Raw genomic sequence first — 22,608 nt, 5'->3', positions numbered from 1 at the left:
GGAGACAGCTGATAATAAACCAATTACAAAAATAATCAGATGACCCTAAGCACTCTTCAGGAAAGTAAAATGGAGCTGGTTGAAAGAAAGTGACAAGTTGTTTCTTAAGGGTTGGTGGTCTAGGAAGGTCTGCCTGAGTAGGAACAGTTAACTCATATCTAAATGCTAAGAAGGAGCACAAAAAAAAAAAAAATAGTGTGGTTGAGAGGAGAGGGCAGAATCATGCAGAAGGGCTAACAGTGACCCTATTTGGGAAGAATCTTGGTGTATTCATGTGGCAGGGCAGGGGTACGGGAATGCTCCAGAAGTAGGAGAAGAGAAATCATGTCAGACAAGGGATTTGTAAGCCACAGTAAGGAGTTCGGAGTCTATTTTAATTTTGATTAGAAGCCAGTGGAGGCTTTTTTTTTAAATTAATTTATTTATTTTTGGCTGTGTTGGGTCTTTGTTGCTGCGCGGGCTTTCTCTAGTTGCGGCGAGCGGGGGCTACTCTTCTTTGTGGTGTGCGGGCTTCTATTGTGTTGGCTTCTCTTTGTTGCAGAGCACGGGCTCTAGGAGCGTGGGTTTCAGTAGTTGTGGCTCACGGGCTGTAGAGCACAGGCTCAGTAGTTGTGGTGCACGGACTGAGTTGCTCCGCGGCATGTGGGATCTTCCTGGACTAGGGTTTGAACCCATGTCCCCTGCCTTGGAAGGCGGATTCTTAACCACTGCGCCACCAGAGAAGCCCGCCACTGGAGATTTTTAATCAAAGAGTGACATGCTCTGCTTTTATTTTTCTGTTAAATGACCCTCTTTCCTTGAAGAAAATGGTTTGCAGGTGTAAGAACAGAGGAAGGGAGAATGGTTAGGAAACTATTGTAGCAAATAGGCTGGTGGATAATGACTCAGCAGCGAGAGTAAAGATGGAGAGAAGCACCTGGGATTCAGGATGTGTCTTCCAGATCTCAGAAATGAGTAGTTCATCCTTCTAGTGTCTCAGGCAAAGAACTTTTGAATCATACTCATTTCCTCTGTTTCTTACACTTCAAATATAAATTCGCAAATCGAGTTGTCTGTCTTCAAAATATATCCAACATTTCTCACTGCCTCCTCTGCTGACACCCTTTCACAAGTATCCTCATCTCTCATCTGGATTATTGCAAAAGCCTGGTCTCCCTGCTTCTGTGGTTGCCTTTGGAACATTCATACACATTCATGCACGCATATTTATGGCAGGGCGGTTCTTTAAAATACAAAATCAGATCATGCCATTCAGCTGCTCGGATAGCTGTCCAACAACTTCAGTCCTCATGATGTCCTGGCAGGCCTTACTGTCTGGCTCTTGTGGTTTCTCTGACTTTATCTAGTACTCTCCCAGGGGATCGTCCAGTCTACTGCAGTCTGGCTCTTGTGGTTTCTCTGACTTTATCTAGTACTCTCCCAGGGGATCGTCCAGTCTACTGCAGTCCCCATGCCGCCATCTTTGAATGTGACATGCACACTCCTGACTCAGAGCCTTTGCCCCTGCTCTTTTCTCTGCCTACAAAGCCCCTCCCCAAGATGTCTACATGGCTCTTTCCCTACCCTCCTTCTGGTCTTTGCTCAGAAATTGTGGTCTCAAGAAGGATGTTTCTGACTACCTTATGTAAAACTGCAACTCCTCCCCCTTCCTGTTTTCTTTTTCTTTCTTTTTAAAATTTTATTTATTTTTGGTTGCATTGGGTCTCTGTTGCTGCGCACGGGCTTTCTCTAGTTGCGGCAAGCGGGGGCTACTCTTCATTGCAGTGCACGGGCTTCTCATTGCGGTGGCTTCTCTTGTTGCAGAGCACGGGCTCTAGGCATGCGGGTTTCAGTAGTTGTGGCACGCAGGCTCAGTAGTTGTGGCTTGCGGGCTCTAGAGCGCAGGCTTAGTAGTTGTGGCGCACAGGCTTAGCTGCTCCGCGGCGTGTGGGATCTTCCCGGACCAGGGATCGAACCTGTGTCCCCTGCATTGGCAGGCGGATTCTTAATCACTGCACCACCAGGGAAGTCCCGTTTTATTTTTCTTTATAGCACGAATTCTCACTTAGCATACCATATGCTCTGATTTTTGTTTATTCTCTCTCCCTCTGCCCCCCAGTGGAATGTAAGATCCATGAGGAGCACAGAGTTTATAAAACTCTGTTTTGTTCACTGTGATATCGCCAATGACTAGCACATAAAAAGATGCTCAATAAGTATTTGTTGACTATGTCAGCAGATGATAAAAAAAGGAAAGGAAAGAAGAATAATAAAATTCACATTCTAGGAAGTACAGAAAATAAAGCAATCTGAAAAAGACATTAAGATTAAGTGGGTCAAATATTCAAAAAGTTAATGAAGAGATTAGATTTTATAAAGTAAAAATGGGTTATTTTACACATAACAAAATGACATATTTATGTTAGCATCAATAGAATTTCTAAATATAAAAATTTAATCTTTGAAATTATAATGATCACACAATGCATGTAGTACTTGTTAAGTACTGGTAACATTTAAAGCATTTAAAAAATATTTTAGAGACTAATTTAATCTGAGGAAGGTGAGATGGGAAAACTGAGGCACAGAAGAGGAGGAACTTGCCTGAAGTTATTCATCCATTAAGCGACGAAGACAGGACTCAGACACAGGTTGTCTGTGCCCCTAACCACTCCTCTTGTTTTTAATTTTTCTAGGTACTTTAATTCCCCAATTGTACTGTTTCTCTGGCCATGACCCTCCTTGGGACTTATTTTTCTTATCTATAAAATGCATGATATGAGGTTAGGCTACGTAGTGTACTGAATTTTGTAAAGTGAAGAGTGTTTGCAAAGTATGTCAGGGGCTGCATTGCCAGGTCCTGTGGAATGTCACCTCTGAAGTTTGAAAACTAAAAGAACAGATTAGAATTTGACCTGGGAAATTCCAAGGCTATTTAGTAAAAACCCATAAAACACCATTAATTTCTGAAAAGGTCATTCTCCCAAAGACAGGCAACACAGAACAGTACCTGAGAGTGGGGTTATTTGGAAAGCTCAGGTGAAATCTGAAGTTCTGAGCCGCTCCTTGGATGCGATGGGTTGAGACTGCCCCCATGTGGTCACAAAGTGAGATTGTAGAAGCAAGCCCACCCTCTTAGTTTTCAGAACTCTGTTATATCCTTGTTTTCTTCCAAGCACTACGTCACTTGATGTAAAGCCATTGATGAGACTCTAGCCATGCCAGCATTTTTCTAGAGAACATTCATAGTTTGAACTGATCACAGGCTAAAATTCTGTTGGGACCATGGCATTCCTAGCCCTTGGTAATCTGGGGCCAGATAACCTATCCATCTTTGGTTCCATCTAAGGTTTTTCTCTCTATTTCCTGCACACAACAGGCATTCTCTTCCTTCTGGGATTCTGCATACACAATCCCATGGCCTGGAATACCCTTTGCCTCCATTTGTACTACAAGAAACCTCCATAAGACCCGACTAAAAAATTCTGTGTGACCCCTGTATTTCTGCCTCCAAGAGCCTGAGTTATTTTGGGAGGAACGTCATGCTTTTCTTGACTTTGCATCCCCCAGACCCTAGGACCGTGAAACCCACTAGCAAGCTGGTACCTCTTGCTTTCAAATATTCTTAATTGCGTTTTATCTTGAGTTTTAAACAATAGAAAACAGCTAGTTCAGGCATCCTTATTTCCCACCTTGACTATTGAAACATCCTCTTAAATGGTTTCCCTGCCTGCCTCCATTCTTTTTCTCCTTCACTTATTCTCCAAACAGTTGCCAGAGCAAAATGTCCAAAAATCTACATTAATAGGCTACTATTTTACAAAAAATCCCTCTGCTGGCTTTCCATCACTTGCTGGAGTGACCTTAAAATATTTTGATTATGTACATTTATTAGTAAAATACTTCTCAGCATGTACCCACAACATAGATTTATTTAGGTATTTATAAATCATATAGATGTACTACTATAGTCATGAATCAAGTATGTTATAAAACACATAATAATAAAATTAAAGGATTAAAAATAATTCTTACAATATTTTTGTAAACATGAAAATCTTATTGCCCTAGTAATCACATTTTATGGTGAGAGCCATATGATTGGATGTACTTGATTGTTTTTGAAACTCTTTGTTCAACACTGAGTTACTCTATTTCAGTTTACTTGGGTGCTTCATTTTCATGGCTGCTGTAGCCATAGTAATAGAAGTTCAGAATTTTTTTCAGCATCTCAATGGAGAGCCTTGTGAAACCTTCGGTGAAAATGCAAGTGTATCTGGAAAATACTGACTTAAAGAACAGGATTCCAACTCCAAAATGGCATTCAGGAGTCTTTAAAACCTGGCCCAACCTATGCTTCCACACTGGCTCTGAGCATTGTCTCCTGTACCCTGGCGTACTTGATCTCAGATCAACTGCACAACTTTGAGTCCAAGGCTGCACCATACACTTCCACATTTCTTTGCTTTTGCATGTGCATGGAATGTACTTGACTTCCTTTGTCTGCTATGAATTTCTAATCATCTTTCAAAAGTATGCATATAAAAGCCTTTGCATATAAGGCTTTTATATGCATAAAAGTATGCATATAAAAGCCTTTCTCAAATCTTTGAGATTTTCCAAAGTCCACCCATAACCCCTAGACTCAGTTGTTTCCTTGTTTGGTGCTTAGATAAAATCTTTACATTCTCTCCAACTATATTTTTTTTCAGTGAATTGTAGATTTTTGATTTATTTGTCCCAATTTTCTGCAAGACTTGTGGGAAGAAACTGTTTATCTCTGACAACCTTCTCAGTTCATGGGAGGAGTTCAAAAAGTGTTTGTGAAGTGATAAGTGAATGCCAATAACTACCAGTAAGTCTGCACATGTCCCCCAGACAATTCAATCATGAATAAAACACCAGTCACCTCTAGTTACTAGATGGCAGGTCCTAATCTCTGTGGTGAGACACCTTGATCTCCTATGGCTGGAAGCCTTTATTACTTTTCCTTTGCGGGAGACTTCTTGCCAGGGACTTTTCATAATGACCTTAGTCACCTGGGATTATTCTCCAGATTATCTAGGATTGCTGCTATTATGTGTGCTATGCTCAGCAGAGAAAGAGGAGAACATCCCTTGGACATTCTTGGATACCCAGGTTTGTTTGTTTTTTTAAACCTTGTTCTCTATCATCTGACCTGACTAGATTTTGGGGGGTAGGGAGGAGACATGGTCCAATTCAAGAAACTGACTGGGAGAATCAAGACTTTCTAACCATGAATAAATTGCTCCTTGGGCTACATGTTCTGTTGTCAACTTGACATCACTAGCATTCCACCTAAGGACTCTGAGAAGCCATGGGCTCCATGTACTAGAATCCCCGTCCTATGGGGTTTCAGCTTAGAGCTGACCACTGAGCATCGCTAGTAGGAGATTGGGAAAGTGGGAGGGAAGGAAAAGCAAGAGTCAGCTGAAGCCATGAGCAAAGGCAGGTAAGGGATTCTCAGAGGTTTTCTTACAAGCTCTCGAGACCATTTACTTTTCTTCTATAGACTGACACTATTGGTGGAAACTTTTCAGAGATCTTCATCATCTTTCTGGCAAGCTATTTTGAACTACCCATTTCAGTTCCTTGGGCTCAGTCTTCAGTGTTGGCTTCCCTGACATTTGCTCCCCCAGCTATTCCAATGACGTGTAGTTCCTCAACTCCTATATCCAACTCCTTACCCTTGGAATTCATGGAGTTGTTTCTGTTTTGCTAGCGAAACTCTGTGAGGTATATACAGAATGAGTTAGATAGTTGGGCTGTTGGCCATCTGTAGCAGGTATCTAAATCATCCTCCAATGTAGGGGTTTAGAACAACAGCCATTTCATTGCTCTCAATTCTATGGGTCAGGACTTTGGACTTCCAGAGCTCAGCAAGGATGTTCATCACAGTTCCTTGCGGTCCTGCCTGCAGGGGCTTGATAGAGACTGGGAGATCCAAAGTGGTTTCGTGTAACATCTGAGGCCTTGTGCTGGCTCTCTGCTGAGACACCTTGATTCTCCACCACGTGGCCTCTCTCTCCACGTGGTCTGCCACCACTCAGTAGTCTGGCTTGAGTTTCTTTCTATGGTGGCTGGCTTTCAAGAGGGGGAAAGCAGGCACTGCAAGGCTTCTTAAGGCCCAAGGCTTGATTGGAACAGCATCACTTTGTGATATTCTATTGGCCAAAGCAGGTAACCAGCCCAAATTGAAGGGAGGCACCAGAGTCCTCCTTTTGAAGGGAAGAGTGGTGAAGTCACTTTACAAGGAGTATGGGAAGGAATGTTGCAGCCACTTTTGCAAACAATTTCCACACCAGCTGAGGAAATGGAAGCATGGAGAGGTTAAATGACTTGCTCAAGGTCACTCAACGGCTAAGTGACAGGGCCCAGATTTGACTCTGATTAATCTGACTGCCATGTTCGTGTTCTTTCCCACCACACTACACTGCTTTAAGACTTCCTTTTCATTTCTCTCTAAAGCTTTTCCTGACTACATGTTTGTATGTCCAATTTCCACATGGCTTCAAGGCCCAGAAAAAATTCTACCTTTCCAATTTTTCCAAGCTTGAAATAAACTGTCCTCCAACTTACCCTTCTATGGCATTTTTCTTGAGGTCCTTCACGTTAAAAAATAAAGCCAAAATGTCTCTATTTCAGATAATTAAATCAGAAGCTTCCCATAGTGTCTTCATATTTCAGTTCGTGTATAGGGTTTTATCTTTCCCATAAGCCTGCTAGAATCCTGTAAATAGGCTTGGGTCCTATATATCTCCCTTACCTCTGAGATCATATAGCATAAAGTCTAGTGCACAGCAGTTAATGAACAAATACCGAATAAATGAACACGGGAATGAGCCCCACTCGTTCCTTCAGAACCATTCTGACCTCCCTGTATGCCAGGAAATGCATAGCCATTAAATGTAAGCTCTAAGAGCCTCGGCCCTACCCTCATCACTTAGGACCCCCTCCTGGCTTCTCTGCTGACTTTGCTCTTTCCGTGCTGTGTCCAGGTAACTTCTGGCCCTTGGCCTAGCGTCATGGCTTCGGCTCAGCTTTTAAGTGTTGGTTTTGACATTCTTGGTTTTGACCCTTATTGACTTCTGAGAACAACATCGGATGGGGTCTTATACCCTGCTTCCCATCTTTGTCATCCAGACCATGTCTTTACTCCGTTATAATCTTCCTGAGAACAGGAACAATGTTTTGCTCATCATTGACTGACCCCATCAATACAAAGTTTAAAAAGTATTATATAGATTGAAATAACTGGTGCCCTTAACCAGACCCACCCTAGTCCCTAAGGAGAGTGTGGTTCAGACAGAATGAGTGACAGATGTGTTATAATGAAGTGCTGTGGGCTGCTTTTGCCTTAGGGAGGAGCATGAAGCCCTCCTGCATCAGGAGGGCTTCCCATGAGCCAATAAGATGAGCAATCTTGAGTGAGGCATGCTTAACATAGCCATAACGAACCTGGTGTCACAGGAGCCAACCCGTTGCCAATTCTCTACACATATGTTGATCTTTTTTTGTTGAACTTCCCTGGAGCTCCTTTGCTTATTTAACTTTCCTTAATAACTAGCAGATGGCTTCTGTCTGGGCAATCATCAGCTGGTGCTTAGCAATGGCAGATTCAAGAGGAGGCATGGGACTTGTTAGGGGTGGGGGAATCCAGATGCTAACACGCAGAATGCCAGGTGAAGTTATCAGGTGTTGTTTAATTGGTGTTGGAGGCAGTGAGGACAGATGAGAGGGGTATTAGGAAGAACTCTTCCTGGGAGGGGGAGACTGCTGCTCAGAGAGCCAAGCACAACTAGAGATGACAATGGCAGTGGAAACCAGGAGCAACTCCGGAAGAGAGACCAGTTCTTTTCTGAGGACTCATTATGTAGCAGCAAGTATTATGCATACAGATATGCAGTCAATCAATATATAGGGTATGTAAACTGGGACCCACCATTTATTCACATATTCATTCATCCAACAAATGTGTGTTGAGGTCCTAACTGTGCATTGGGCCCCATCCAGTGCCCCCAGGCACTAGAGTTAAAGCAGTGAACAAGATATGGTCCCTCTTGTATCTGTCATTGATTTGCATGAAAATGATTAAGTGCATTCAGGTGGTACAATAAGCAAACAAATGGTTCACTTTGCTTTAGAGGAAGAGGTTCAGGTAGACAGTACAGTGGCATGGAAAGGGTATTCGGCAACCGGAAGAGGCTCAAATTTTGTGTAGCCAGAGGAATGAGAGAAATAAGCAAGGCCATAGAATTGGAGAAAACCTAGGGTAGTCCAGGAAAAGCTCTCCACTGGTCGGTCCTGGTTGCTCTTCCTGGATGTGAGAGTACAAATGATGTGTCATGTGTGAACAAGTCAAACTGTTTACAACAGTGGGTGGCTGTCCTCTGTGTCAGGGTCCAGGCACCTTCTCTACCTGATGCTCACCAAGCCCCCAGCCCTGTCTTCATGGGGCTTATGGACTACTGATGGGTGTGGGAAGCATTCAGTCATGCATTCAGCAAATGCTTGTTGAACATCTCTGTGTTAGACACTGTTCTAGGTCCTGGGGCTGCAGTGATGAGTTATATAGATACAATAAGAATAGATTGCCTCCATTCTAGAGGAAAACAAGTAACAAATACATGGTATAAATTTCTGGCAACGATACTTGCTATGAAAGAAAATTAAGTAGAGTAAGTGGATAGAGACAGCAGTGTGTGCAGAGGGGCTGGCCTCATTGAGAAAGTGGCATTTGAATGGAGACCTACATGGACTGAGGCAGTAGGCCATGGCAAGGTCATGGGGAAAGCATTCTAGGTGGGGAAAGCATGGTGCAAAATGTTTCTGATGTGGTGAACATTTGGAAAGTTTGAAAACTAGCAAGGAGGCCAGTGTAGCCAGAGTACAATCCAAGGGACAGAGTAGTAGGAGATGAGTTTGGATGAATGGTCAAGGTCATATCATGTAGAGATATGTAGGCCAGAGTAAGGGGTATAGATTTTATTATAGGAGTAACAGGAAGATGTTGGAAGGTTTCACAAAGTTCCACCTTTGCATAGATTTCATTTCTCATCCACTCTACATGTACTGTGTGGTGAGCTGGCTTACCATAGTCACTCAGGGTTCAGGCTGATGGAGGAGCCTGACACACACTTCCAGGAATACCAAGATAGGGGGAAAGGAATGCTAATTCTAATACACCTCCACAGAATTCTTTCATGTCCTCTCTCCATTTCATATTTGTACATCTCTTCTTTCACGGTGAGACTCTTGGTTCCCCAAATCATCAATATATTTACACATTGGCTTAATCTTATAATGCAATTAAAATGTTTGGGGACTTCCCTGGTGGCACAGTGGTTAAGAATCCACCTGCCAATGCAGGGGACATGGGTTTGATCCCTGGTCCAGGAAGATCTCACATGCCGTGGAGCAACTAAGCCCGTGTGCCACAAGTACTGAGTCCACGCACCACAACTGCTGAAGTCTGTGTGCCCCAGAGCCCACGCACCGCAACTACTGAGCCCATGGCTGCAATTCCTGAAGCCCGTGTGTGTAGAGCCTGTACTCCACAAGAAGAGAAGCCATCGCAATGAGAAGCCCGTGCACCGCAATGAAGAGTAGCCCCTGCTCGCTGCAACTAGAGGAAGCCTGCGTGCAGCAACGAAGACCCAACACAGCCAAAAAAAAAAAAAAGTTTGGAGAATTGAAATAGTCCACATCACTACAAAAAATAAAACTACTACTAGGATTTCTTTTTTTATTTTCCTACTACCCACTTCACCCAAGACTGAGGTTATATAGTTGAATATTACATTCTTTCATTACTTAGTTATTTCCCCCTTTCAGCATATTTTATTCATTTGAAATAAGGTGGGTTTCTTTGTTTGCTCTTCATTCTTTTTTTGTTTTGTCACCTATTGTCTGCTTTTGTCTCCTTTTCCAACTATATTCTTTTTTTATTACTTTGCTCTCATATTTTAGTGGAGTTTTAGGGACAGAGATTGATAGGCAGATTTAATCCACCATATTAACTGAATCAAAGTGATCTTGAAACGTGAATTAAATTATATTTCTCAGAAAAGTCTTAGTTGTGCTGCAGTAATATAATGTGATCAGGCACTGATCTTCTCTTAAAGCTTTTACTCAAAAGTGGCGTATATCACTTCTGCTCACATTCTATTGGTCATGTCTAACTTAAAAGTGGGCTAGAAAGTGTAATCCTACCATGTGACCATAGGAAGACAGCCAGAATATTTGTGAACAGAATTATTGACACTCACAGTATTCCTTATGTGAAATCCCATAGATTAGAATTAGACGTATCAATTTGGCCTCATGGTTTCTAATATGTATATATACATATACATATAAATACATTATCCACATAATGTGTAAATATATGTTTTATCTTTCTAGTATATATAATAGTACATCTATAATATGGCATATATATAGTACACATTACATATATGGATATATATATATAGTGTGTGTGTATATAGATGTGTATATATGCACTCATTATGTATAGATGGGGGAGAAGGAAGGGCTCTTGCTTACAATAGAAGGTTCAGTGCCAACTGGTAGATATAAGGGAGTGGGAAATCATCATTTTGCAACATCATCATAATAAAGAATGGTTCAGGCAAGAATCATCCATGGTGCTAAAGGGGATATTTTAATGAGGAGCAGGATATTTTCATGGTCTTAAACTATCTCTTCACTGATCGCTCTATGTATGTACTATCTTTATTCTTACAGCTTTTCTGTAGGTTTGAAATTATTTCCAAATAAAAAGCAAAAAGGAAAGGAAAAAATAAGAAAAAAATCGCAAATTCCTGCAGAGCCATTGTGTGGGTTACCACTGGACATGGTCATGTGCAATTTTATATAGAACACCCCACATGAAATTATTGTGTGTTCCTGAACGCAATAGCACAGACGTGTTTTTCACCTATGTTGTGTTTGAATTTACACAGATGAGTTTAGTATTAAGAGAAAGAAAGAGCAGGGAACTATTGTTTTTTGAATTTTTTGTTTCAAACTTTTAGCTGTGTTTCTGTCTTTTTATTTAAACTAATTTTAATAGGTGGTATAATTTGCAAGGAACAACATGTATTCCTTCTGCATTGGCGTGACACACTGCACAGGTTTTCTAAATGCTAATTAATTCCAACTTCACTTTACCTGCTGTTTCAAAGGCTGGCAGCTTGTCATCATCGTCTGAATGACAGCTGTTTCTTATCTCCTCTTTTTGAAAAGAAATAAGAAAATAAAGATAATAATTTTCAAAGGAATGTAGCAGTTCAAAATGTGACTGCAAATTCTCTGATCTCCCTCCATTGATGGGTGGAGTGTCTCTATCCCCCCTCTTGGGTCTGGTAACTGGTGGAACCACAGAGAAAGCTGAAGCAGCACTTGGTGACTTCTGAAGCCAGGTCCTGAGAGGCAATGCAACTTCTGCTTTGCTCTCACACCATTTGGTCTTTAGCCCTGAGCCACGAGGTTAAGAAGTCCTGTCATGTTCAGGCCACCAAAGTGACCCATGTGGAGAGACCAGACGGAGAGGCCCTGAGACTACATGGGGAGAGAGAGCTGGCCTTCCCACAGCTGTTCCAGACTCCCATCATTCCTGCTTAAACACTGACTCAAACTGCGTGAGTCACCCCAAGCCAGAAGCCCCTAACTTAGGTGCTTTCAGAATTCTTGGCCCTTAGAAATGGTGGGAGAAAATAAAATGATTGTTCTAGTTTTAATCCACTAGGGGAAGGAAGATGGAGGTATTAGCAGAAAGATGAGAGTTGAACACCGGGGAAATGACAGCAAAAAGCAAGTTCAACTTACACTGCAGGATCTTGGAAAGCTCTAGAAACTGAAGGACCAGGAACCAGGAAGATGGGGGTGATGCATGAGGCTAGAAAGAATATTGTATTCTTTCTATTTCTATATTGTAATAAAGTCGTTCTATTATCCTTTGCAGGCAGGCATTTACCCCTTCTTTATCCTGGCAGGATGCAGGATGTTTACTCTGTGGAGAAATTGAACCAGAAAGGCTCTAAACTTGGCAACACCAGGCATAGCAGACCATGAAGGAGAGGCTTGACACTGAAACCTGGAGGATTTAGTAAAAGTCTATGGAGAAATCCTGAGTTCCCTTCTACTCTTGCACATGGATCTTACAATCAGTTTTTGCATGTATCCTTCTTAACTGTGATGAACAAATAAGGAAAATTCCATTGTGAGAGGGATTACAACACGCACACACACACACACACACACACACACACAGATACACACTTTCGCAGATTATAGGACATTAGTCTCCAGACTAAACAGGCTTACTCAGTATTCAACACAATGCATGGAAAAGACCCATATGATTGTACGTTATCTTAAAATTTCAGAGCACCAGGTAAAGATATGACCCTAAAATGTTTCATAGGATGGGAATTAGGTAATAGAGAATCAAATAGAGTAATGGTAATTGGACCTCATCCAAATTAAAAACTTTGTGTTTCAAATGACACCAAGAAAGTGATATGACAATCTACAGAATAGGAGAAAATATTTATCTGTATATCTGATAAGGGATTCCTGTTCGTAAAGAACTCTTATAGTTCAATAATAAAAAGGCAAATAACCCAATTAAAAATGAGCAAAGGATTTAAATAATTATTTCTCCAAAGAAGATATATGAATGGCCGTTAGCACATGAAAAAATGCTCAACATCATTAGTCATTAGGGAAATATAGATCAAAACCACAGTGAAATATTACTTTACACACACTAGAATAGTTGTAATAAAAAAGACATACAGTTGAAGTATTGCTGAGGATGTGGACCAAATGAAATCCTCATACATTGCTGGTGGGAATAAAGAATGGTGCAGCAATTTTGGGAAACAGTCTGGAAGTTCCTAAAAATCTTAAACATAAAGTTGTCACATAACCCAGCAGTTCCTCTCCTAGGTATGTGTATATATATATATATGTATGTATATATCTCCACGAGAAATGAAAACACAGGTCTGCACAAAAACTAGTACATGAATGTTCATAGAGGCTTTATTCATGATAATCAAAAAGTGGCAATGAAGTACTGATACAGGCTACAAAATGGATAAATCTCAAAAACGTTATGCTTTCTGAAGGAAGCCAGACAAAAGACCACATGTTGTATGATTGCTTTTATATGAAATGTCCCGAATATGCAAATCCTTAGAGACTGGGGTGGGGTGAGGTGGAGAATAGGGAGTGAGGCTGATGGGCATGAGATTTCTTTCTGCAGTGATGAAATGTTCTAAAAATTGATTATGGCACAGGTCATACAACTTTGTGCATACACTAAAAACCATTGAATTGTATACTTTAAATGGGTAAATTTTATGGCATGTAAATTATATCTCAGTAACATTGTTCTATCAAAAAGAGTGAAGACAAAATGTAGCCTTTTTAGAAATGCATGTTTTCAAAACATTTACCTCCCCCAAATCCCTGTGTGGCAAGTTCTGAAGGACATGTTACATTGAGTCAATGGGATAAACCTAGAAAGCTGAAAACCTATCATCTACACATCTCATAATACTGGGACTATAGCAATACAGTGGCAAAGGAAATCCCAGGATGGCAGCCATGAGGCAGGTCTGAGAACAACCCTTCTAACAGGAGCTGGAGGAGAAGAGCTTCAATAAGGATGTCCCCAGGAAAAAAAAAAAAATCTTGTGGGTGATGTGGTGGATTTGACCTTGTGAAAAATATTATTCAGAATTGACTGTTGGAGAGTTAGGGAAAAATTAGAGCTGGTGATAGAAACAACTAAACAAACAGAAAAAGATGTAATTGTTAATCCTGGAAGGACAAAAAATTGAATAAGAAGTATAATTAGAGTGAACTACTAGGCTAGCAGTGAACAACACTTAAATGGTCATAATGTTATAATTGAATATTGATACAATTGGTGTTGCCCCATTGTCAATAAACAATGCAACCCACCAAGAAAATGGTAGTATTGGGGATGAGTTTGGGTATCTCTGAGTTCAATGTCTGCCAGAACACCATATTGACACTGTATTTCACAAGTTTAAAGGTGAATTTGGTTTCACTCTGGGGTGTTTAAGCAGACCAATTATCCCATCAATCTCTGAGAAGAGCCCTTTTCAGCTCTTTGCAAATATTCAGCTTTTGAATATTTTGTTTTTCCCAATGAACACAAAAGTGGCTCCAATGAATGAGAAGTGATGAGACACTATCTTTTTATTAAAATGTTTCGATAATTTAAAAAATTGTTCTATTTTATCCAGGACATTTTGTTTTTTAAACAGCTTTGTTGAGATATAATTAACTTACCGATATATGTGTAATCTCACATTGACAGATACATTCCCCATTTAAAGCATACAATTCAATGGTTTTTGTTATTACATTAACACATTTTTAAGGTCGTAGGTAAAATATATATATAACAGAAAACTTGCCATTTTAACTATTTTAAAGTATACAGTTCAGTGGCATTAACTACATTCACAGTGTTGTGCAAACATCACCACCATTTTGTTCCGAAAGTTTTCATTACCTCAAACAGAAACTATGTTGACATGATTTGGCTTACATGTTAAAAGAATAACTGTTTATGCTATGTGAAAAAAATTTATATTGGGAAGGGGCACGATTGAAATATGGGACCTGATAAGAGTCTATTGCAACAATCTAGGTGAGAGATGGTGGGAGCTTTGGCCAGAATAATATTTGAAAGTTCACAAGAATAGGTCAGATTGAGGATGTATTTTGAGATGAGAGATTATAGGATTTGCTGATAACATGAATATGGAGTACATGGAAAATAAAGGAGTCAAGAATGATTCTAAGGTTTTGGTTTGATCAATTGAGTTGCCATTTTCTGAAAGAGGTTGGAGCAGGTTTGGAGTTGTGATGGTGGTGGAGAGTTAGGAGTTCATTTTTGGAACTGTCAAATTTGAGATAACTTAGATATCCAAGTGAAGATATGAGTAGTGAGTTAGATGCCTGTAGTTCAGAGGAGAGGGCCAGGCTGGAGATATAAATTAGAAATATTGGATGTAGGTGGTATATAAGCCATGGATTAGATGAAATCAACTGGAGAGTGTGTATGGATAGAGAAGAACAGAGTCCAGAGGGTTAGGGCTAGTCCAACACTGTGCCACTAACACGAGAAGCAATTTATTACGTTTTTGAGAAAAGACAGAATGTAAGAGATACTATGAGTGTTCACCCACTGTCAGAGTGGTCCAGTTTCTGTCTGTGTGGCCGCATGGACTCCTACACACCCTTTTCCTGTGTCTGCTGTGTGGCTGTACTGGGATCAGCATCTCAGTGGAATGATAACAGTGAGCTGTGGTGAATGATATTATAGTATTACTCTGATGATCACAAGGTATTAAGATTTTGTGTTGGTTGGATAAGTTGTAAACTCATGGGTAACCTCCCATGCCTTTGGTGTGTGGTAGGGTATTTTGGAAGAGTTGTGGTGTTCAAGATCTGATGCTACTTTCTGACATGTATTGTGGATCCTTACTTGTCCTGTCATTAGTTGGCCCAGAAGCAAGACTGTGGCACATAGAAGTAATATTGATTAAGCCTGACCCTTGGCCAGGTAGTAACGTAAGCTCAGCCCAGTCTTCTTATTATAGTGCCTCAACCTTTCACCACAGCACTCTTCTCCTTCATCATCTTTACCTGCGTCCAGAGACTTTCAGGGCAGTCTTTACTTATAGTCCTTCATGGACACATTTATGAAAGGCCTGCTTTATCCAGGATACCTTAAAGATATTTATTTTCATTTGATTGAATCATCACAGCAACATTATGATGTAGATTTTTTTTATTCCTACCATTCCCAGTTTACAGATGAGAAAACTGAGGCTCAGGTAGATCACGCAGATGGTAAATGGCAAAACCGAGAACCAAACACATGCCTGCTGGACTCCCAAGGCCATGTTCTTCCTGCTTTACACACTAATGACATATCTAATGCATGAAGCATAAACACATAACAGAACTTCTCATGGTTGCTGGTGAGGACTAAGCAGGTTTTCCCAGGAAAAAAATGCAGGTGGGGCTGATAAAAAAACCCACAAAAACAGCTGGATTTCTTTATAGAAACATCTTTGCAAAAGGGTGAGTGGCCATGAAAGCAGACAAAGGCTTCCGTTGTGACTGTCTTCACATGCCAACTAGGTTGGCTGAATTTACTTTGGAGGAAAGAGGTAAACAGTGTACATTTTCATCCATATCGCCAAAGCCAGCACCTCTGATTGAATGTTTTACTTTCTGGGTGGTTGTTTATGCATTGTGAAGTCATGGCATTTATGTCTCAGTGTTGGTGGAGGGTGGTGGAAAGGGACAAGATCAAAGAAATCTAAGCGCTTCAGGCAACGCTATGCCACAAACCAATCAGTTTGCATTTACAGTGTACATCTGAGCTTCCCCTTTTTTCCCTCCCATTGAAATGTGACCTTGGCCTCTGTCTCTGAACCAGCCAGCCTTTGAACAGATGTAGTTTTATGGTTTAGGTTGGAAACTCCAGATACAAAAGCTTACACAAATTTTAAGAAGGAGCTGAGATAACTGTGAAAGAAAGCGCTTGCTGGAGGAGTCACAAAGCCAGGAACAAATCTCCAGGCCATGTAATCACAAGGGGTTTATGCAAACCTCTTAAAGGAGGTTTCTCCAAATATACATCCCATTTCCCCTTTAGAAAGGGCTGTTCCTTTCCAATGAGTCAGTGTTTAACAGAGCTTGGCAAAGTATGAGCCTGTTGGCTGGAAGAAGATGCGGTTTTAAAACTCGACCTATTCTTTAGAGAAGAAAATAACCCTTAAGCTGCATTAACATGGCCCACCAGGAGCAGCAGGCAAGGGGATTCTGTTATTCTGTTAGCAAGGCGTCCTCTGGGCTGGCATTTCCATTCCAGGCTGCAGCAGCCCCTGCTCGCCTGTACCTGCCTTGTTATCTACCTCCTGCAGACTAGACTTGCCTTTGTGTGTGCCATCTCTGAGCGTGTATTTGTGAGCAAGGCTCAGCTTTCTGGGCTTTAATTTTGAATGAGATGGAAAACACACTCAGCACAGCCACTGCCTCCTGTGTCTAAGTCTTGGGGCAAAGTTCATTTCATCTTCCTATCGCGTGAGAAAAATGGAACCGCATTGGACACAGACATGGTAGGATTATGCTGTAATGTGCTATTTTTAAGGACTGATCTATTGGCCTTTTTGGGTAGTATAGTACTGTTTTCTTAGTATTTTTATGAATCTGAAATCGGAATCATTTACATCTTGAGATCAAGATCAAAGATACAACTTTTCAACGCATGTGGAAAGACAGATTGCTGGGTAGTCCCCCAGCCTGGTCAGGGCTGTGGGTCTCACATTCTCAGTAAGCCCCCAGTTCACAGAGCTTCTATTGCTAGAATAATTCTTCTCTGCTCTCCTGAAGGAGTGGAATGTGACCTGAAAGCGATGCAGGTAATTCTTCCCTTTCTGGGATCTCCATCTGTAGATGATAACACTAAATGAAACAGAGATGAATCAGAAATGGCTTATTTGAAAGCAATATTATAGCTCTCAATAAAAACCTTGTGGTATCTGCCTCTCCCTCCCCCCAAAAATGTTTGTTTGAAAAAGATCTCCGAAGTTACCAAACAAGAGATGGGATTGAGTGGAGTCAGATGAAAATATCTGGAATTTATTTTATGGCAGTTTCATTATTCTCTTCCTTCTCTCCCTCGTTACTTATCCTTCTCTTGTCTTTTTTTTTTTTTTTTCTGTCTTGACACTCACACTTCACTCCTTTCCCCTCTTGGCTCCAGTTGTCCCCCACAAATAAGTGACTGGACCCTCCTAGCAGAGGCTAGCTGCTGGGGTTCTAGGAGAGACCAAAGTCCCAGGGAGGAGAGGTGTGGGGGGAAGAGACAGTTGGAACAGGGCAGCTGGCTGCTGGCGCTCACTCTGGAGCAGGGGTCCCCAACCCCCAGGCTGCAGACCGCTATGTGTCTGCTGCCTGTTAGGACCTGGGTTGCGCAGCAGGAGGTGGGTGGCGGGCGAGAGAGTGAAACTTCATCTGCCGCTCCCCATTGCTCCCCAACACTCTCATTACTGCCTGACCCATCACTTGCTTTACTGCTTGAACCATCCCCCCATGACCCCCATCCGTGGAAAAATTGTCTTCCACGAAACCAGTCCCTGGTACCAAAAAGGTTGGGGACCGCCACCCTAGAGGTCTTCTCCACAGTCAGTCCAGCAGAGCCAGGGGGCACCCCAGTTCTGTTCATTGCCCCTGGCTGCTTGGCCAAGAACAGTGTGTGTGGTTCCAGGGACGGGGACAACACCAGCCAGAGGATGAAGCTGTGGGGTTGGTGGGCACTGGGGGGACCAGAGCACGCAGACGACTAAAACAGCAGTTCTGTGCCATCTTCGTGATGGACTTGTGCCTTTCCCAGCTGCTGTGTCCAAAGTTGTAACTCGGTGGCTCATGCTATGTTCATAAAGTTTTGAAACCATTGCAGAGTTTTAATCAGAAAAAGCTGATGTTGTATAACTCTCTGTGTGAGGGATAAGAAAATTGTAATTGCTGAGTTTGATTTCTACACATAAGCAATAAAAAACCTTCATGTTTTTGTTCATTCTCGGCTTGTTGGAGACTGACCTGTTACCAGGAAGGAAGAAAACCATGGCATCAACAGTGTATCTGTTGAGTACTTTAGATGCTCAACAAAGATTTGATGATAGTTCGTGTTCCATGGAAATGTGTTCTGTATTATTTAGTTCATTATAAAATCCTAGTAATCCTGGGGCTCAGTCCCTCTAGAGTCTTCTAGATGGCTGAAATGGACCTGGGGATGACTCTATGTTAGAGCTCACTGATTATGACAATGGAAGGGACCTCTGACACCACCCTGCCCAGAAGATGTGAAGTGACTTGCCCAGTGACCCCCAGTGAATCTTTGGTAGAGAAAGGAATGGTTGCTTGCTTTACTGGGCAAACCCTCCCAGATAACATTTGCACAAAGCTGGAGGGTGGGAACAGCATTGAGAATTTCAGCAACACTGAGAGCCAATGCAAGGAGCCATCTGACCTCAGTTTCCTCTTAATTATCCCCCAATTACTGCCTCGGTTGTATCCTTTCTTGTTTCCATATCCCTTACTGCTGTCACCTCTCTGGCTCTATGGGGCAGAGGTAGGAGGGTCTCTCCACTTCAGATGCTTGGGCCCAGGTATGGCTACATGTCCTTCTCCTTGTGTCCTTAGCAAAGCTGAGAGAACTCTGGGGGTGGCGGCTTGAATGAGATTTTACTAAAGGTGGACACGTGGGGACACAACTGCCTCTTTCCTGATAGACTGACATCATCAGAGGAGTCAGGCTTAATGACTGCAGGCTAATCCCCCAGCTCACAACGACTTGGTGGGACATTCAAGGCAGAGACGTAAACTTACAGCAGCTGTGAGGGTAGGCTGGCTGGGCTTTTTTTTTTTTTAAAAAAAGAGACAATCAGATTTCTCCTCCTCAGGTGGATCTTCCATCCTGATGCTGTGTCCATTTCCTGCAGATTTCTCTCCCTTTACACAAGAGGGCGCTGGAGCCCAAGGTACTGCACTCTTGGCTTGGAGAAGAGGATCGAGGGAAAGGCGGAAAAGCCGTCTGGCTGTGTTCCAGTTGATGGCACTAGCTCTGCCAGCTGGAGGTTCAGGTATTGTGTGTGTACCCCGAGATGCAGTGACTCGTAGCGCTGGGAGGGAGGATGTAAACCTCACCCAGGCATCCAGGAGCAAGGGGTTCTGGGCATACCTCTGAGAGAGGCATTGCCTAGCTTGGAGGGTATCCTGCAGAAAGTGACTATGTGAACCAGGCTTGGGACCTTTTAGTTCAGAGAAAAGAAGATTGATGGTTGGGTGGGGGTCGGGGGGATGGGAACTGCCTCTGCAGTCCTAAAAAACTTTTTTTAAAAACATCTTTATTGGAGTGTAATTGCTTTACAATGTTGTGTTAGTTTCTGCTATATAACAAAGTGAATCAGCTATATGCATACGTATATCCCTGTATCTTCTCCCTCTTGTGTCTGCTTCCCACCCTCCCTATCTCACCCCTCTAGGTGGTCACAAAGCACCGAGCTGATCTCCCTGTGCTGTGCGGCTGCTTCCCACTAGCTATTTTACATTTGGTAGTGTATATATGTCCATGTCACTCTTTCACTTCGTCCCAGCTTACCCTTCCCCCTCCCCGTGTCCTCAAGTCCATCCTCTACGTCTGCGTCTTTATTCCTGTCCTGCCCCTAGGTTCATCAGACCCATTTTTTTTAGATTCCATATATATGTGTTAGCATATGGTATTTGTTTTTCTCTTTCTGACTTACTTCACTCTGTATGACAGATTCTAGGTCCATCCACCTCACTACAAATAACTCAATTTCATTTCTTTTTATGGCTGAGTAATATTCCATTGTATATATGTGCCACATCTTCTTTATCCATTCATCTGATGATGGACACTTAGGTTGCTTCCATGTCCTGGCTTTTGTAAATAGAGCTGCCATGAACACTGTGGTACATGACTCTTTCTGAATTATGGTTTTCTCAGGGTATATGTCCAGTAGTGGGATTGCTGGGTCATAGGGTAGTTCTATTTTTAGTCCTAAAAAGCTTTTGTTTGGAAGAGAGACTAGGCTTATTTTATGTGGCTCTGGTTGCAGAACGGGGACCTATGAATAATCTTTATCAAGAAAGAGATTTCAGCTCAACATATGAAGAATTTTGAACGTGTGGAAGGTAGTGTGGTTTAAGCAGGAAGGGCATGGGCTGTGGAGGAAGCCAGAGTTCACCTTCTGACCCGCCCTGACCAGCTCTATGACTCATCACCTGATCTCCCTTAACCTCAGTCCTTTTACCTGTAAAATGGGGAACATGTTGTCTACTTTATAGGCTGGTTGTGGAGAGTCAGTAATTTGAATAAAGTGCACAGCATCGTGCCTAGCATTTTTTGGGGGGGCTCAATTAAAAACATCATAGTAGCTAAGCTTGATTCCTTATTCTGTGGAAATCGCTGTGCCATCTCCCATCCATTGTCTCTAAGCCCCCAAACAACCCTATGAGGTAAACGTTCCTACTTGTATTTTACAAAAGAGGCAGGCGGGTTCGGACGGTGTAAGAGATTTGCCCAAGGTCTCAAGCCTGTGAACTTTTGCGACGCTGAAATCCTAAGCCGGGTCTGTCTGTCTGCAGAGCTGTGCTCCTGCCAGGACACCATGCTGCCTGCCTGTGTCAATGTGGTGTCTTCACCCCGAGGGCCCCTGGGTCTGGGAGCTGTTGGCGGGTTTATGTATCACACACAATGATGCAGGGGCACATATGTTGTTCTGGCAAAGGCAATGCGCCTTTTCCAGTGTCAGTTGAAGCAGCGGATGAATAATACAGGGAGAGGGACCCACAGAAGGGGCAAGAGGAGGCCAGAGTCGCATCAACTCCCCTGCCTCTAACAGGGGCAGCAGAAGGTGCAGCTGGCGGGGCCCCATCATCCCGCCCCTGGGTTTTGCACAGCTTTCCTTCTCCATTCTTTCCCATTTTTGACACTTGTGATTATTACCAATCCTGGTGGCGCTGACGCACGGGAGTGCAATGGTTACCATGGCATGCTTAATAGCGAGAGCAGATGTTTGGCAGGCTAACTCCATGCATTCTAAATACACAAGGCAAAAGGCGGTGGAGGGAGTAATTGATTTGCTGACTGCGATGGGAAGCCAGCCCGTGCCGCGCTGGGCCCAGGCACCTTCCCACGTCCTCTCTCTTACACAGCATGCGGCCTCGTCAAGAGCTGACCCCTCTGGCCTCACGTGTTACCAATTCCCACCTGCTCACCCCTCTCCTGCTCAACACCTGTAGCCTCCCAAATAAGCTATGGTCTGTCTCCTGTCTGGGTCTCACAAGCAGTTGCTTCCATCCAGAATCCCATCCCACGTTGCCCACATGTCCCTCAGTTCTGGGCTTGGCTCTCTAGCGTGCCCTCCTGAAGGCTGAGTTGGCAGGGTCACCCTGTGCCTACGCTTTCATAGAACTTACTGCTGGGCAGTAATTGCTTGTTTAATTGTTTATCTTCCCAGTAGAAGGCAAGGTTTTTGAGTGCAGGTACCATGATGTTTACAGGAATAATTTTGACTCTAATTTATATAAAAATCACATGAAGTGAAACTTCCATCCTTTACCATTAGTATCGCATTCCTTGCAAAAACACCTCACAACTGGTCATGACAGCAAGTGCCCATGTCCTCTTTCTAAACAGGATTATTATTATCTGCATACGAAGTGCCTCTGAGCCTGTGTTTGCAGCATTGCCTCCATCTAGGAATCTGGTGTTTCCCTTATTCATCTCTACCTTTTCAAATCCTGTCCATCAATCAAGACAGCTTTCAACTGCCATGTAATCTTCTCTGATATACCCCTTTTCTAAGCAAATATGATTGCTTCTCAACCACGGACCCCTTCCGCATCACCCTACTTCCACTGCATACTTAACACCAGAACATACTGTTTGCATTTCTTTTGATACCCTCGACTTTCCAAGATGCAGCCAAGTGCAGTGGAGAGCCCAGACTTTGG

The 22,608-nt window shown here is 42.5% G+C and overlaps 1 long non-coding RNA gene across 1 annotated transcript in view; it reads left to right on the top strand.

The window, feature by feature from the left end:
• Positions 1–22,608, top strand: part of LOC113621502 (uncharacterized) — a 265,397-nt gene that overhangs the window by 5,181 nt on the left and 237,608 nt on the right. The window contains exon 2 of the long non-coding RNA XR_003433194.1: positions 19,569–19,709. This is a non-coding gene — a long non-coding RNA (uncharacterized LOC113621502). The remainder of the gene's footprint in view (positions 1–19,568; positions 19,710–22,608) is intronic.

This window comes from Aethalodelphis obliquidens, unplaced genomic scaffold (genome assembly GCF_003676395.1).
Source record: "Aethalodelphis obliquidens isolate GAN/ISIS:26980383/991018 unplaced genomic scaffold, ASM367639v1 scaffold9, whole genome shotgun sequence".
In the NCBI taxonomy this organism is placed as follows: domain Eukaryota; kingdom Metazoa; phylum Chordata; class Mammalia; order Artiodactyla; family Delphinidae; genus Aethalodelphis; species Aethalodelphis obliquidens.
The sequence above is the reverse complement of the archived record's forward strand: the minus strand, read 5'-3'. Positions and strand labels throughout refer to the sequence as shown.